Here is a 19,340-nt window from a genome sequence, read left to right on the forward strand (position 1 = left end):
AATTGAATGATTTCACTCAGTTTATGGGTTTTAATGATGTCTAATCAAAGATGTCTAAAAATGTATAACTCATGGAATTTTTGAATAATAATCCCATGAATTACAGTAAGTATTCAATTTTAAAAATAACACTATTAACATCGTGCCACTTGGGGCCTTCTGTGCCAATTCAGGGAGGCTCATCTTACTCCAAGGGTTTAATTTTAACTTTTCACTTCAAAATAAAAGCAGTAGGTCTATTTTTTACTCCACAAATCTAAAAGCATTGACAAATAGACACCAAAAAACTTGAATTCAACATAATACAATGTCACAGATCACTATTTTCACAGAATTAGGTTAGATTGTGTTCATCTTGTCCTGTGGGTTTTATAAACACAATTAAATGTATTTGTTTAACATGGTAATGATTTGAATACAGTTTCCTCAAATGTAAGTAGACATGACAAATGTTTCTAAATTTGCATTGCATAATAAAATATTTTACTGGTGGTTTGATATGATTTATTTAAACCAAAGACCCTTTAAGACAAATCATTTCACTCGGTAGCCATCTTTGAAACTCCTCTCAGGAATCCAAGTGCAGCTCCTATCTTTTTGAATGGGGAAACATCAAATTCTCCAAAACTGTTCACTATGCTTACAATTAAATTTCATATTTGAAAACCCCAATGAAATCTGACAACAACAGTCTCATAAAGCTTGTTTGTTATGTTCAAATAGCATTTAAAAAAGCTTGTTTTTCATGCTAGACCAGCCAATGTGCATGCATAGTCATGGAGCTTCTAATGGCAGCTGCAGTGCAATGACTTTACTTATCAACAATTGGCTCTTTCACTTAGAAGGCGGGGCTTATTCACCATATTGGGTGTTGCACTTTCTCGCATTCATAAGTAATAGGAGTGCACCATCTTCCTAAATATAAAGTCTTTGTTTAAACTCATATAATCATCTGTATGACTCATCTAGAAAACATCTACTTTCTGTTTAAGACAACAGATATCAGGCAACAGGCATCATCAATGTAATTCATTGGTCACAATATTAAAGAATTATACAATGCTATTCTCAGCATAGAGTTTTTGTTTCAGGATGAACAGAGTTCTTCCTCCCTGACTGACATTAGTTTGAAGTGGGTGTGTCACAACGTGGAAGTGCTTCGTGTTGCACAAGAGGATGGATTACTGCAGTTCCGCCTTTATTTCCTCAAGAGTTGGCTGATCAGCTGCTGCACAGCATGGCTGATGAGGGTATGATGATGCTTCCAAAAATCTTGATATATATATATATATATATATATATATATATATATATATATATATATATATATATATATATATATATATATATATATATATATATATATATATATATATATACACACACACACACACGCGCGCGCACACACTGATCAGGCATATTAAATTACCATTCTCAAGGTATAAATACTGGGTTTAGGTCAGTAATCCCAACAGCAGTCATGGGGAAGTCTGCTGACTTGACAGTTGTCCAGAAGACGATCGTCAAGACCCTCTACAATGAGGGTAAGCCACAGAGGGTCATTGCTGAAAGAGCTGGCTGTTCGCAGAGTGCTGTGCCAAAGCATATTCACGGAAAGTTGACTGGAAGGAAAAAGTGTGGTATGAAAAGGTGTACAAGTGAAAGGAATGACCGCAGGCTTGAGAAGATTGTCAGGCAAAGCCGATTTAAGAACTTAGGAGAGCTTCAAAAGGAGTGGACTGAAGCTGGAGTCAGTACATCAAGAGCCACCGCACTCAGACGTCTTCAGGAAATGGGCTACAACTGTCACATTCCATGCACCACTTCTGAACCAAAGACAATGTCAGAAGCGTCTTACCTGGGCTAAGGAGAAAAAGAACTGGACTGTTGCCCAGTGGTCCAAGGTCCTCTTTTCAGATGAGAGCAAGTTTTGTATTTCATTTGGAAATCAAGGTCCTAGAGTCTGGAGGAAGGGTGGAGAAGCTCATAGCCCAAGTTGCTTGAAGTCCATTGTTAAGTTTCCACGGTCTGTGATGATTTGGGGTGCAATGTCATCTGCTGGTGTTGGTCCACTGTGTTTTTTGAAAACCAAAGTCTTTTGGTGCTCTATTTTAGAGCACTTCATGCTTCCTTCTGCTGACAAGCTTTATGATGTTGTGGAAATTTTAATTTTTCATATGCCTTTTACCTGTATTCTTGTGAAATATGATGCTTATGGAACATGGTATGATGTTGGCTTAATTGGTAATGTTTAACATAGTGTTAACATAGATGGTAGAAATAGAAAGAGCAAGATATGGTATGGGGACATGCAAGATGTATGTTAAAAACATGTCTCTGCTAAACAATGTGTGGAAAGTTACAGCCGCTAAGAGATGTTCCAAATATGGTAAAAGGACAGAGGCTTCTGCCTTGGAGGTTAGAGATATAAAAGTGAGGGGAAGCTTTCGTTCTTGGTCTTACACTCTGCAGCTACTTGTGTTTCTGTATGACCTGTCTGACCTTTCTTGCAAGAAATAAAAGCTTTAAAGACAATTGGACGTGTTTGTCTCTTATGCAGTAGAGTCGGAGTTGATTTTTTTGCCACAACAATGGAAATGCTGATTTCATTTTCCAGCAGGACTTGGCACATGCCCACACTGCCAAAGGTACCAAAAGCTGGTTCAATGACCATGGTGTTACTGTGCTTGATTGGCCAGCAAACTCGCCTGACCTGAACCCCATAGAGACTCTATGGGGTATTGTCAAGAGGAAGATGAGAGACACCAGACCCAACAATGCAGATGACCTGAAGGCCACTGTCATAGAAACCTGTGCTTCCATACCACCTTAGCAGTGCCACAGACTAATCACCTCCATGCCATACCGAATTGAGGCAGTAATTAAAGCAAAAGGAGCCCCTACCAAGTATTGAGTACATATACAGTAAATGAACATACTTTCCAGAAGCCCAACAATTCACTAAAAATTTTTTTTTATTGGTCTTATGAAGTATTCTAATTTCTTGAGATAGTGTATTGGTGGGTTTTTGTTAAATGTGAGCCAAAATCATCACAATTAAAAGAACCAAAGACTCAAAGTATTTCAGTCTGTGTGCAGTGAATTTATTTAATACACGAGTTCCACAATTTCAGTTGAATTACTGAAATAAATGAACTTTTCCACAACATTCTAATTCATTGAGATGTACCTGTATTAGGCAGCAAGTGAACATTTTGTCCTCAAAGTGGATGTGTTAGAAGCAGGAAAAATAGGCCAGCGTAAGCGCCAATAGTGGGCACGTGAGCATCAGAACTGGACCACGGAGCAATGGAAGAATGTGGCCTGGTCTGATGAATCATGTTTTCTTTTACATCACATGGATGGCCGGGTGCGTGTGCATTGCTTATCTGGGGAACACATGGCACCAGGATGCACTATGGGAAGACGGCAAGCAGGCGGAGGCAGTGTGATGCTTTGGGCAGTGTTCTGCTGGGAAACCTTGTGTCCTGCCATCCATGTGGATGTTACTTTGACACGCACCACCTACCTAAGCATTGTTGCAGACCATGTACACCCTTTCATGGAAATGGTATTCCAGCAGGATAGTGCGCCGTGCCACAAAGCAAAAGTGGTTCAGGAATGGTTTTAGGAGCACAACAACGAGTTTAAGGTGTTGACTTGGCCTCCAAATTCCCCAGATCTCAATCCAATCAAGCATCTGTGGGATGTGCTGAACAAACAAGTCCGATCCATGGAGGCCCCACCTCACAACTTACAGTACTTGAAGGATCTCCTGCTAACATCTTGGTGCCAGATACCACAGCACACCTTCAGGGGTCTAGTGGAGTTCATGCCTTGACCGGTCAGGGCTGTTTTGGCAGAAAAAGGGGGACCAACACAATATTAGGAAGGTGGTCATAATGTTATGCCTGATCGGTGTGTGTGTGTGTGTATCTATCTATATATATCTATATCTATATATATATCTATCTCTCTCTCTCTCTCTCTCTCTATATATATATATATATATATATATATATATATATATATATATATATATATAAAATGTGCTGTCAATCGATTAAAAAATTTACTTGATTAATCACAGTTTTTTTCGGTGATTAATCACTATTAATCGCAATTAAAACACTTATAATTTATATATAAAATTATAATTTCACAGTTAATCTCCAAATTAAAACAAAGAAACAACATGAAGACAGTATATTTTAAATACTTGTTTAATGGTATCTTTTTATGAGTGAAGGCCAGTATCACTGATACTAATAGCCTACAGCTACTGATGTCTCGATGAAATTGATTTTTTCCCCCCAATTTTAAACATGAATTATGGCCATTCAACATTACAGTGTAATTGAAAGCTATATAATTTTTTTACATTTATTAGGCTACAAAAATATAACAACTTTTAATTTAAGTGAACTTAGAACAATCCTCATATTAACCCATAATAAATGTCATATTTACCTGCCTTTCCTACCTGTCTAACAGATTAACAGAAAAACAGTCTAACAGAAAAATACAGAAATTGAGTAGTTAATGAACAGTCTGCACTGCATGATTTATAGCCTAAATTAAATATAGATTAATCATTATTAAAGCTACAAAAGTTCTTTAGTCAAGAGCAGTGAGTGATTTTCTCTGTTACCTTTGTGCTTTCATTATCTTCAATGACAGACGGCATTATTGCTGTCACTTTAAGCTGCCGCTGCTGCACATGATGCAGATGATCTCACACGGGTCCCACTTTCTCACAACTCTTTACTTTCGTTTTAATGCTGCGTTCACACCGAACGCGTCTGTGGCATCAAATTTGCATCAGATGCGTCTAGTTGCGCTTGAACATTTTGAAGTCAAAAGCTTCAGATCATAGACTGTAAAAAAAGATGGACGACGCGACGCCGCTTCCTTCCATTGTATTGAACTGAAGCCAAAATGGGCTGATGAATGGGCGCTGACACGTTACGCAATACGTCAAAAAAAAAAAGGTTTGGAGCCTGGGCATGCGCAGAAGGAATCGTCGTGGAGCCGGAGGCGGAGTCGCGATATCAAACTTCCGCCCAGACGACTGCGTCATCATTCATGTATTTTAAATAGACTATAAAAATTATACACAATTTAAAAGTCTACCTATAAAATAATAGGCTATTCTGTTTCTAGAGCAATAATATTTTTGAAACAGCAAATTCAGTAGATAAAATCAATATAATATGCCACTAGAAACAACTCTAAATCGCCAGAAACGGTCCTGCCATTTTAAATCAAGTTCAACTAACGTTACAGGAGATCGATTGCTGTAATTAGAGTAAGCTATCATTAGTTTTGTCCTGCTAATTATTATTTTATACCCATAAAAATAATAAGTAACTGCCAGATAACAATCACCTGCTTTTTCCCGACATGGTTAACATTAGGTGTGTTATCTTAACTAATAACATTTATTAATTAGCTTATAACGCCCACATTTAATGTTACAGAAAAAAGTTCAGTGATCCGTCAGATCCTGTAGGTCAGTTAGTACAGTTTACTGCTGAACAACTCATTTTGTTGGTGCTAAATAACAAAGAAATCGAAAATTAACAGTTAGTTAATACATCTTCAAACTCCCCTCGAAGCTCCGACAGTCCTCAGACAAGCTGTCAATCAACTTCGAATCACGACGACACGCCCCGTTTTTATAGCATCAAATTGCTAGCTAAAATCTAAATCATCACAAAAACGAACAATTGAATATATATCAGCGTGATAACAACTACCTTAAATGACCAAAACCATCTTTCAGAAAGTTTTATTTGAAGCATAATTTATTTTTAAGTTTTCACTGAAGTCTCATTCGACTGCATTGAGAGGGCGGGATTTATGACCTGTACTGCATCCAGCCTCCAGGGGGCGATCAAAGAGCCCGCGGCTTCACTTTTCAGAACGTATGAGACACACCCGCTTCAGATGCGCGTCAAATTCGCTCTATTTGCGCGTCTAAACAAAGTGTGTTCAGACGCGAATTCACGTCATGGGAGGGGCTTCCATCTCTTTCTGCACAGATCTTTTCACAGATCACAGATCTTTTGCTAGCTAGCAGGTGGGCTAGTATCAACGGCTAAAATCATGCAAAGCATTTTACAACTAACCAGATTGTCCGATTTCTTTGCTTATCCTCTTCCAGGCAAGGTCCTTTTTATTCCTGTCTCGATAAAAATATGACGACACATCATAGAGCTCAGGGTGGCCACACAGCGACTACTATCTTTGTTCTGGTCTCCACCGCTGATCACGTCATAAACACGTTACTACCAAAGCAGAGTCCCTGATTGGTTAACGCGCCGCGAATTTTCGCGTCAACGGCCGATTCGCGCTAGACGCTTGATTCATGCCGCAGAACGTCTAGACGTGCGTTTACATTGACTTAACATGTAAATCAGATGTTTTTATTAGAAAACCAAGGACGTTCCAGATACGTCCTCTATTCGTAATATATCATTCCATGACTTACTGGTAACGTAACAGCAATGTGCTCGTAATTTCATTACCATCATTTACACATTCTTTATGTTATTATTACCAGAATTTGCAATTTAAAATGTGTAATTAAACGTCAGACACAAGACTGAAATGTCCCTTAAGAGGAAAAAAAAAATGTTTCTTTTCACCAAGTCAGAGTATGGATGACTGCTTTTTATATAGTGACGTGACATACAGCGTGCGCCTCCACAAATGGAGTGCGCGCGCGCCCACAGTATGTTGACAAGAGAGTAAAGTTAATTTTTCTGAGAGAAGAATTTATTTTTCCGAGGTGACAACGAATAAATGGCTTTTATAAAAATGTATAAAGTTAACTTTAGAAAGACGCAAAACCTTTTTTTATTGTTATGTTTACGTTAGTGCAGGTGGCCGTTAGAGTTGCCATAGCAACCGGGAAAACATTCAAGCCGCTGTAGAGGACAGCGTCGACATTTCTCCGTGTTTATCGTCAGTTTTATAGCAATAAAGTTCAACAACTGCGTCAGATTGGTTAAGTAACATTTCCCACAGTCTACTTTAAGTACATTTGTTAATATTTTTTACCTCTGTGATTATATGGTATCTTTCCTTGATCGTCTGAAATATATGTTTTAGCCAAATGTTATGCTAGCATAGCATATGCTTTTAATACTGAGTGCAAAACGTCTTGAATGCTTTTATTTTATGTTTCGCTGTAGGCTACATGTTTTTATTTATAGTTTGAGTGTATTATATTATTTTTATTTGGAGTTTTGTTCATGTTCTGTGTGTTTTTCAAAATAAATGAATTGAATTCATTTTGAGTCTGCATTCATCGTTCACAGCTGTTGGAGTGGCCTTTAAATTAGTTTGGGCAAATGAGGACATAAATCAGGCCCGGCTCCAGATATGAGATGAAAGGTGGGCCAAATGATATTCCAGGTGGGCCGGTCGGATTGGTGGAAGGTTGTTGGATTTTAATGCTTTAATCTCACATGTCTATTGATATAGATAAGGCAATTGTTAGGGTTGTTTGTTATTGTTATAAACTATTATACTATTTTGAAAAAAATCGCATTACAAAATATAATGTGAGATAACACACATAATATTTGCAACATTTATTATTTTAATTTTTTTGCACGAGCTGTTTATACTGTACGAAATTAGAAGTTTTGTCCAATACCTCCTCTAGGGGGGTCCGGGGGCATGCACCCCCGTAAGAAAATTTTGTACATTTTAAGGTTAAATGCATCAATCTGGTGCACTTTGGAAGCTCAAAATTAAGAGCTTCAACTCATGTACAGTGTGCACATTGAACAAAGAAACAGCATTGACTTGTACCTGGACATTAAAGAGGGCTCAAACATCTTTTTAGTTGTGATATAAAGTCTACATCGTTTTAGGTGTTTTAGGATGCCAAACAATTATTACAATAAAATAATAATATAATAATGTTTTAGGCTATATAATTATACATATGACAGTAATATCCATATAGGCTATTGTAACAAATGCACTCTATATATATATATATATATATATATATATATATATATATATATATATATATATATATAGCTATATATATTGGTTAGGCTACTTTACTTTACTAATTAAAATACTTGTAGCCAATTTCTAATCCTTGAGCTTTAATTTTGATCACCAAATCGCCAGCTGATCGTGTGAGCAAAGTGCACACTTCTCTTTAAAACACGCAGCACAAACAGACTAAATATATACTTAATCACTGTATTTTGGTGCTTTATTAAGGCACAAAGCCATTACGGTTTCGATTTTAGTTCATTGGCAAAATACAATGTAGAGACCATTTATGTTTTAAATTTTCGGTTCATTATGAAACGGTGGCGGCGCACAGGGTCATTAATGGGAAACACTGAATGAATGAATGCTAAAGTTGTCATATCAGTTGTTATCATAACAAAAACGCTTCAACCGGACCGAACGAGAGTCTCGAGGCCTGCCGCTGCGCTGAGTGAGTGACAGGAGGCTGCGATGTGCGTGAACTCGCTGTCATATGGATACTGTAGAGAAGCGGTATTGAACGGTTTAATATATTTTAGAGATATGTTTAGAAAAAATATATATTTTAACAGCACTATTAAGAAACCTCTATGCTGTATGCTGGCCAGACTTTTTTGCAATGTATTTGCGGATTATTTTGAACAAGATATAAAACGGAGACATTTCCGGGGACAGCTCCAGTCGGGGACGGAGCACCAAAAACCGGGACTGTCCGTTTTTTTATAACGGGGACGTCTGGTCACCCTAGTGTATTTGTGCTTTTGACACCATCGGAAGCTGCTGATGAACTCGACTCATCAATTTCTCCGACCTCATTGCCGCAAATGGATGAGGAGGTGGTAGCTGTGTCCTGGTGAGCTAAAATGGTTTTCTTTTGTCCTTTCGGAACAAGAAATCTGTGCATGTTGTATTTTATTAGGCTACTATAGTGTCTTAATTGAGTTCACTAACAGTTTATTAATAAAATGAATTGGCTGTTACTGTCGTTTATTGCTTTATAATTCAGCACGTCCGTTTACCTCAAAGGTTGCGAAGTGGATGAGCTAACGTTAAGTCTGTCTGTCTCTGAGGGAAAGAAAGAGGGGGTTGGGCAGAAATTAGAAAATAACGTGTCTGGACCTGAATTGAATATCGCACTAATTTTGTGATTGGCTGTTATGTGGTGTGGGGCCAGGGTGGGCCCAGAGCCTCTCTATGGCTCTGGGTGGGCCAAGCCTCTGATTGGGTGGGCCAGGCCCACCCTGGCCCCCCCGTGGAGCCGGGCCTGAGTGGAAATGGCTTGGTCATAATAGTTCTTCGTGCAGTGCCGTTACTTTGAAGGAATCGGATTTATTATACATCAAACAACAGCTCTATTTCGCCAAAGACAAAGTCAAACAAGATGCTATTCTTCTGTCTCATATGGAAGCTGTGCCATATAAACAGAGGAGGCAAAAAGTGGAGGCTGAATAGAAGAGACGTGTTAGATCCCTGTATAAAGAGGTTTGTCTACTGTTTAGTTTTTAAGTGATAAGTGCTCTCATCTTTTTCAGGATTTTTAGTTGCATCTTTAGTGATTTTTCAACTATTTACCATGTCTTGTCCCAAATAGGTGGATTTAGAGGTTTTTGCAAAAAAAGCACAAGTGGATTTAGCTGGTTTTGACGCAAAAGAAAATCTAACTTGTTAAAAACCAATAAATTGTCTAGAGTGACATTTTTGAAAAAAAGTTATTTTATTCACTAGCTAATAACCTTATCATTACCTTTAAAATGAAACTCCTGAACTTGATCGTAAAAGCCTGGTAAAAAATGCTAATCTTAAAGAAAAGAAGTCTGATGGATTTAGAGGGTTTTGCATCTGAACTCTTCATATACTCCATGTGTGCTATCCTGTTCCCAACCTTGTTGTGTCCTGCCCTGCTCCAAGCCTTGCCGTGTCCTGCTCCCAGCCTTGTGCTCAAGCCCTACTCTACCTGCTGCCTTGGTGTTTTTCTCCTACAGGGTAGTTTTAGTTTGACTTTTGTTATATTTTCGAAATAAATAACATTGAAATGCATCTCTGAATTTGGGTCCTCACTTCCTGGTCACAGGCTTGAGGATTTCGATTTTCGGGTAACAGGCTGGAGGACAGAGGAGCAAGGAAATGAGGAAGCATCAATTTGAGTATTGAGAAGAACCCAAGGCCTTAGCTGCATTCCAAATGACAGGGGCCCTATGCAGTATTCACTGTTCCCTTCTTCTTAAATTGTATTTGAAAGCACTAAACTGAGTGGTACATGTCTGTTGTGATTTTTAATATGAAAATAAATGTAATTTGATTTATTAGACTTGTCATTTATCATATTTAATCCTAATCATTATACAGCTTTTCTCAATCGATTTGGCACAGTTCTCTAAATAAATGTAATTGGTCTCAAATCAATTAACACACCAAACTAAACATGTTGGTGAAACACTTCAGTATTTACTGAAGAATTTTATTCAGTCACCTTTTATATTAGGTGTCTTTTCCCCAGTTTCACAGACAAGGCTTAAAGCAGGGGTCTCAAACTCAAATTGTCGGGGGGCCGTTTCTGTGATTGACACCTCATAGGAGGGCCATATTATCCTTCAAGTGCAAGAAAGCACAACATTTCAGAAAATTTACTTTCCTTTGCATTATTTCTCATTTAGCCTACTTCAAATTTCATTAGGCCTACTAAAATATTTTTTATACCTATACTATAAATATCTTATTTACCATACTAAATGTAAACAGCAGTGTCTCTCTCATTGTTACAGAGTGTAATATAATTATATAATACTATTACTAATATAATACTATTAATTGAAATAGTCTGGCGCGACTTCTCACATCCAACAAGATATATGGAATAAAAAATCAGTAATTTAGGAACAAAACCAGCAACACTTGTGGCGTGGAGGGGTCAGAAATAAACAAAAAAACTGGAGCTATATATCAACTTTATTTTGCCAAAAAAATAAAAATCTCTCATTGTTACATACATTATTAGTTTTTAACATCTAGTGGAAGTATTTTCCCTTACTTTATGTTAGTTTAAATAACATTAAAATCTTGCACTGAACAACACTGTACTGAACAAATACAATCCCTGAATACATTTGTACACTTTGTTTCTTGACAGACACCTGCAGCGCTTGTGCTCACACAGCTGGGCCACATTTGTCCAAGATGCCGTTTGAGCATCGGTAACATTTAATGGCTGCATCGGACGCGTTTCGGTGGTTTAAATCGGCGCTCATGACTTAAAGTCGAGTGCTTTTACTGTAATTTAGGCAAGCGCGCTCATAATAGAAGCGATTGAGAGCGCGGCTCATGGTTGCATAGCAACGACAGACGCCACAGGAGCGAAAGCGCATTGGAAAGGAGAATGCGGCGCGGCCGCTTATGTGACGCGATATGTGAATGCCCCTTAGAACGGCGACTTTTTCTTTGCATATCAGACAGGTAGCAACTAGAGAATAATAATAATAATTTAGCGGGCCAGATTAAGTTTTATTTTTGAGATCAGTTGCGGGCCGGGTAGAGGTAGTAGGCGTGCCGTAAATGGCCCGCGGGCCGGTGTTACAATATATTCAGTTCCTGAAATATTCTGTTCCACTGGGTGGCGCTTACGCGAATATTCATGATATCCTCCTATTGTGGGCGTGTCCTCGAAACAACGCGCAAGCGAATGGAACTGAAAATATTAGTACACGCTCCTCAAATCGCATCGGTTTAATGGATTCCCAGATAGCAAACGGACGTCGATTCAACGTTTATTTTTGGTTGTAAAGATCAGTATCAGTCGCCGATTAAATTTCAATGTTGATTCAACGTTCACTATTTGATCGGTACATCAGAACGTTATTACGTCGAAAATATGACATCGATTCAATGTCGAAATGAGGTTGTTTCATCATAGCTACACCGACGCATATGATCGAAATCATAACGTCTAATATATGTTGAAACTTGGTTAGAGGAATCGGACATTGTGTGCACTATTACCCAGTAAACACAGAACGTTCCCCTAACGTTCCCATATGGTTCCCGTTTGGTTATTTTTTTGGGGAACCAAATAAGAACGTTCTGAGAACGTTCTCTATTGGTTCCCTTTTTTTTAACCTAAAGAGAACGTTCCCAGAACGTTCCCTGCAGGTTCTTTTTTTGGGATCATTTTACAACCTAAGGAGAACGTTCCCAGAACGTTCCCTGTAGGTTATTTTTTGGGTTCATTTTATAACCTAAAGAGAACGTTCCCAGAACGTTCCCTGTTGGTTATTGTTTGGTTTTATTTTTATAACCTAAAGAGAACGTTCTGGGAACGTTCCCTGCAGGTTCTTTTTTTGGGATAATTTTACAACCTAAGGAGAACGTTCCCAGAACGTTCCCTGTAGGTTATTTTTTGAGTTCATTTTATAACCTAAAGAGAACGTTCCCAGAACGTTCCCTGTAGGTTATTTTTTGAGTTCATTTTATAACCTAAAGAGAACGTTCCCAGAACGTTCCTTACAGGTTATTTTTAGTTATGAGTGCAGCTGTGTGATTTGAGATTATAATGCATTGACAAAGTTCAAAAGTAACCATTCACAGCAGCCGAAAATGAATCAAATAAGAAAAAAAGAGTGTAAAGAATGGTTTCAGCTTCATGTACACAACAGTAAGCAACAAAATAATCAACATCACTCAAAATCAACATAAAGAACATCCCCATACACAATAAAACAGTGATAGGCAGCGATGTCAGGGATAGTGTGTCCATTTTAAATTGAGAGAGCCTTGGTGAGCAGCTGCAGCACTATTAAAGGGAGATAATACATTTGAAGCATATTGGAAACATTGTAATGCTGATTTCATGCTGGGGGGGGGTTAATGTTTTAAATTGTTACAACTTCTACTGTGGTCTTAAGGGCTTTGTCGACAGCTCACAACTAGGTGTTGTTCCATGAAACAAAAAGTCATACATGACTGGAGCAACATTAGGGAAAGTAAATTACAATTTAAGGTGCTATAAACACTATTGTCACATGTAGTAATGAGTAAATTATATATAGGTTTATTTTTTTTGCAGAGAGTTTCGCCAAGAATTTTTGTAGCACATGTCCATGAGCCTGCAACGCTGGAGACTGACACTTGGAGGGCTCTGGAAGCTTTATGTTAAAATGACACTACACAGTCAGGCAGGATTAACTAGAAGCCAGTCAGATTGGTTTTGCACATTTCCATGGACACTACGAAAAGTTCATGTTTAACTTAACCCTTGTACTTGTGTTGTATTTCTTCTGCCTGTTTTGTGTCATTGACCATTCAACCATCTGTGTCTTTTCTGTAATCCTTCCAAACCAGCCAAATAAGGAAACAGGTGAACACCTGTAAAATAATGATCGGAGATTAAATTAATAATGATAATCATCATCGACAGGTAAACAACAGGGGTTTGTTTTTCGTATGTGAATTAATCATCAGTATTTACAGTTGATGATTAGAGATGATCCAGGATTGTTAGATTCTTTGAAGTCATTAAGCTCAAACTTGCTCAGGAGCAGGCATATTTGACAGAAACAAAATTAGACTGTCTTTATAAGGTGAAAGTTTATCACAGCCACTGTTACTTTCTGAACCAGGGAAATAATTAAAAATATAAACTTACTTGTCATTACATACAGTTGTGCTCAGAATTATTCATACCCTTAGTAAATATTACCAAAGAAGGCTGTGAAAATAAATCTGCAACCGTTTATTGGAGAATAAGAATTTTAAATGGTTAATAATACTAATAATAATCTCATTATGAAATAAATGTTTTTTTCTCTAATACACACTGCTCACAATTAATCATACCCTTTTAATCTGTTTGTAACCTCTTTTTTTGTCAAGATAAGAGCTATGAAAAGTACTGCTGGAATATTGTGGGCCTATTTTTCCGCCGGATATCCAGGACATCTTGTTCAGATACATGGCATCATTGATTCTATCAAACAGCAAAAGATAAAAAAAATAAAAAAAAATCAACTTGACTGTCCCTGTTAGAAGTCATATAATGGCTATCTTGGCAAAAGGAGGTTAAAAAAGTTTTGAATAAAAGGGTATGATTAATTGTGAGCAATGTGTATTATAGAAAATCATTTATTTCACAATGAGATTATTATTAGTATTATTAACCATTTAAAATTCTTATTCTCCAATGAACGGTTGGATTTTTATAAAGTTTTAAAATAAAAGATCAAAAGGATGAACAATGCAGATTTATTTTCACAGCCTTCTTTGATTATATTTACAAAGGGTATGAATAATTTTGAGCACAACTGTACATAATGTGTAGTCAATAGAGACAATTTTACTCATTGAGAGATTTATTTGTGAGTGAATAATTATCTTAATTTAATTGGAGCTTTACATTAAATACAGTTTGGATGAACCTTGCATTAATAATCTGAACGATGACAGCTATTATACTTTATGCAAAATGTAAACAATTAGGATAGTGGTTCCCAACCACATTCCTGGAGGCCCACCAGCACTGCACGTTGTCCCCTCAATCAAACACACCTGATTAAGGTTATCAGCTCATTAGTAGTGACTCCAAGATCTAAAATGGGTGTGTCAAAACAATCATTTACAAATTTTATTTATCTATTAAACATTTTATATTATTTTGCCAGCTTGGCTGTTTCCTATTTTAATTATATGATTTATTTATTTATTTTATTTTTTATTTGAATTAGGACAGTACACATTGATCAACAAATCAGCAATGAGCATCAGTGTAAATATGCTGGAATTAGCACAATTTCATCCGTTGTCCTAAGGCAGGTATCATAAAACACAAAATACAGATTATTTACAAACATAACAACATACATGTAGACATATTACACAGAACAACAAAGACTAAGTACTGTAAACAGCAGTCACATAGAAGTTAAAAGGCCAGAAGGTATGAGACCAGATTGTATAACATTAAGTTATGTAAATATCATTGCATGCATATAAGCCTTTGCTGACTCAACAGTAAGAAAAGGCCATATACGTTGGAAATTTGACAAGTTAAATTTTATAATATTTGTGATTTTTTTTTTTACATGTTGCTTAAATGTAAGATGTGAATCAAAGACCACACCAAGATACTTAAATTGTTCTAACACATCTAGTCTATCTCCACTGACAAAGACAGATGGCTCTGGCCCCACTGCTTTTATTATGAAATTTTATCAAACACAAACAAGTCTAGTTTCTATGGAAACAGAAATTATCACATGATCACATTGCTGACAGACTGGGCCACCACACTACTTCACTCAGAAGATGCCAAAAATTAAGGTAAACCTCATCTTTTCTACATAGTATTTATTGTGCGTCCTTACCATTCAGATTAATAATTGTGTATTTTGAACTAAATTTTAAAAATAAATGTATATTACTGTTAAATTCATGTATATTAAGATGCTAAGAGTTAAAACTAGTGTAGTAGGCCTTGCTAGCTGCAATTAGCTAAAATATTAGCCAAAATGTCATTACCGCAACATGTCTTTACCGCAGCAAATTTAGGTGTTGCGGTAAAGACCTTGTGTTGCGGTACAGACAAATTCAATGCTTACTGTATATTAAATTACAAATATTCAGTATATTATTAGTACTGAAGTATATATATTAGTATATATATTAACATGCCATTGTTTAACCCTAGATGAGACCAAATTCATCAACAATACGATCAAAAAAATGCAGAGAGGAAATGAAAAAAGACCCAGAGAGATATGCAGACTATCTGCAGAAGGAAAAAGAGCACTACAAAAAGAGAAAGGAAAGTGGGCAGATAAAAACTGTCTCCCAGCTAACAAAAAAGAGAGAAAAACCTGAAAAGAAGGCAGTGGAGGATAAATAAATGAAAACAAAGGGCAAAACAAAAAGTACTGAATGCCTCAAATCAGTTTGTATCAACAAACACACCACCAGTATCCCCATCTGATGAGGACTTACTTGCCGCTCCACTAGAACCTTTACCTAATGTGCAAGCTGCTTTTAAGAGGGGGCTAAGATGTTTGAAAATTGTGCAGAATATTTTACTAAGTCACCAAAATACTATATTTTTCAGATCCACACATCAGTCTCTGGGCAAATCATGTGGAGAGAGCTGAGCTGCTTCTGCAGAAACCCAGATCCATGCACCTGCTTCAGCCCACAGTGCGTCACCTTTGCTTGTGCATCTGAGCCTTCCACAGGAGCCCTCCATCAGCATCATCTGTCATTCCAGGATGTCAATGCGATAAAAACCATTTCTGATGTCAACGAGGGGCTGATTGGTAAATGGTGTGTCGTTGTGTATGACAATGACCCATATCCAGGCATCATCCAAGATGTTGATACTCAAAGTTGTGCTTTGGTCAAAACAATGCACAGGGTTGGGGCCAATAGGTTTTTCTGGCCAATGAAGGATGATGTGATCTGGTACACTCATGAGAATGTTGTGACACATGAAGCTTACTGACTCAGTTTGGAAGGAACTCTGTTCTCGTTTTAATTAGTTACCTGTACATGTACCAAAAGCCTAAATGTTACAATGAGATTACTTCTCAGTCTGAAATGAGATGTAACTCGGTATGGTACAAAAATGTAACGTTGTGGTGAGATGCAGTTAAAAGAGATGCAGTTAATTTCCGAAGCAGTTGAAAGAGTTAAAATAGTTCATTAAAAGTGTTATTTACTACAAAACTGCTACTATCTTACACATGCAATGTCTGTTAATTTCTTTTTGTTTGTTTCTTTCACTGTTGGTCTCTACAGTAGCCTGTTTTTGATTTCGTGGCACTTTAACATTGTGTCCTTACCGACACAAGATGTCATTACCGCAGCACTGCCCTATTTCTATTTTTTTTTACAGTTTCATTTGCAAAAAAATATTTTAACACTTAAGTTGAAATGAGTTACACATTGAAATTGCAACATCTGTCATAAAAAGTTAAATATGTTATATTTTGTGTGTATGGAAACAATTGACATCTAAGGTTACTGTAATTTTTTTACATGGCATAGAAAAAAACATGAAATTCCCTATTTTGTATATTATTTTTTTACATTAGTATTTACAAAACTGCATAAAATTTGTAAAAGCTATTTAAATATATTACATTTTTTTAGAAATTAATAAAGTAAAATGTATAAAATGAACGTTATTGTAATGTTGCGGTAAGGACCATTTGTAAGAAGATGACCCGAAAAACAAAAAAAAAATAAACATGTTCCAGATTAAAATCTTACATTCAATTTTGTGTACATTTTTATATGTATTACAGACTGTGATGGTTAAAATGTAAATTCATAGAGGTTGATTTTTAAAAAAATGGGACAGTCAAAAGTGCCCGTAGTTGCAGAAACACCCTTATATCGTTTTTCCTTTGTTATTCAAAATATTCACAAACTTGTTAACTACACCATGCATTTTATGATATATTCTGATTGTAAAATATGTGGAAGTGAATTTTTGTCGCGCGATGAGTTTGCACCGCAATTCGGAGCTGTCGGATTTAATTAATTTTCCCCGAAATACATTAAAGTATGTGGCTGGTGAACTGGGAGAAGAATAGAGTAAACTTTAATGTTTCATACACAATGTGTATCTGATATTAATAAAACACTTCGTCAAATTATATAATTGAAAGGGTTATTATTGCAGCTTCTATAGGCTAGACATCAGAATTTAACAAACTATAGGCTAAATGTATTTTTATATAGCCTAGTACCTCATTCATATGTGTATTTAAATGACTGAAACCTAAAATAAACCTGATGTGGGGTTGAAAACACTAAATATAGTTGTGATAGGGTGAATTGCCCTAATATGGGACATTTTTTGCATTTCAGACTTCTGTGACATATTGCAATTTGTAGCCAAAACATTAAATTCACACACAATACCATTTTAAAAACCCCAGGATGTCTCCTAATCAAATCAAAAGATAAAATGGAGAGAACACAGTCATAAAAGAAATTATAGAAATATTAGTGCTCTTAGTGCAAGTCGTCTAAAACTATCTGGTGTTTCCTAATGTGGGACAGTTGTATCCCTAATGTGGGACACTGAAAATTCTATGATAAAAGGCCAGAATCTTTGATGATAATAATAAGAATAATGATAATAATAATGATAATGATGATAATAATAATAATCATCATAATAATAAAAGGTCTATGAAAAGGCCAAAGTCTACAATAAAAGGCCAAAATCAATTGATTCATGCAGAATAGTAAAAATCTTCTTAAGTTAGTAATTATCTTGGTTATGGATGGATTGATTGATAATTGAACATCATCAGAAAAATAATACAATATGATAGTTTTGATGCATTTATTGTAAAGACATTAGGCAACTATTTTCATAGGCTATGTTATGTAATATATAGAAAATAATTAAATGCACAGTCAGAATTCTTCACTGTTCTCTTCAACATATAGCCTAGGCTTATTTGAAGGCAAAATATAAAATCTTGCAACCTGCAAAAAATAAATAAAAAAAAACCTTGAACAAACTTTAGGCTAGATTTAACATTGAGTCAAAATTCATAAAAATGCTGCGAACTGCATAAATGTTTATTTGGCATAATGTTTTCTATTTCACTAAACAACAAACACACACAATCATTCTATTATTGCACAACAACACTAAAACACTGTAAATAACCATTTTTGTCCCACAAACCATGCCCCAATACACATTTTTGACTGACTAAAGTACTGTCCCACATTAGGCAATCATACTGTCCCACTTTTTGAAACCACATTTCCTAAAGTGGGACACTAGGAAATTTGATAAAAATATAAAATATATAGTTTACACATACAATGTTATAGTATTTTTTGATGGACATACATTTCATAAGCACATTAGGCCAAAAGATATCATGATTTTTTTGTTTAAAATTAATTTATACTCCTTAATGTCAAGTTTGTCAAAACTCTATGTCATTGACCTTTGGGTGGCTTTCACACAAGGTCCTTCCTTTTTGATGATTGCTACAGTCTCATATATGACTGGACATTTGAGAGGCTATGTGATTTTGATCACATGGCACCACAGCTTCAGATAACCTATAGTTTCACTGACATTCATGTATTTATGCGGGACCTACAAACACTAAACCTTAGGTGTCCCACTTTAGGGCAATTCACCCTATATGACAAGAGCTGAGCGCGTCTTTCTCTGGATCAGAGCTAAAGCACATTTGATGTGAATCTTTGCATTTTATTCTTTGCTATAATCCTAATTGAACACTGGGTGCATTACAACTTCAGAATTATATTCGTATAGACTGTCAGCAGTGATAAGGTATAGT

General features: G+C 36.3%; 1 pseudogene; it reads left to right on the plus strand.

Moving 5' to 3' along the window:
• The first annotated feature begins 776 nt into the window (after nucleotides 1-776).
• The window catches only part of LOC125261142, a 49,886-nt pseudogene continuing 31,322 nt past the window's right edge, over nucleotides 777-19,340 (plus strand).

This window comes from Megalobrama amblycephala, unplaced genomic scaffold (assembly GCF_018812025.1).
Source record: "Megalobrama amblycephala isolate DHTTF-2021 unplaced genomic scaffold, ASM1881202v1 scaffold332, whole genome shotgun sequence".
NCBI classification, from domain to species: Eukaryota; Metazoa; Chordata; class Actinopteri; order Cypriniformes; family Xenocyprididae; genus Megalobrama; species Megalobrama amblycephala.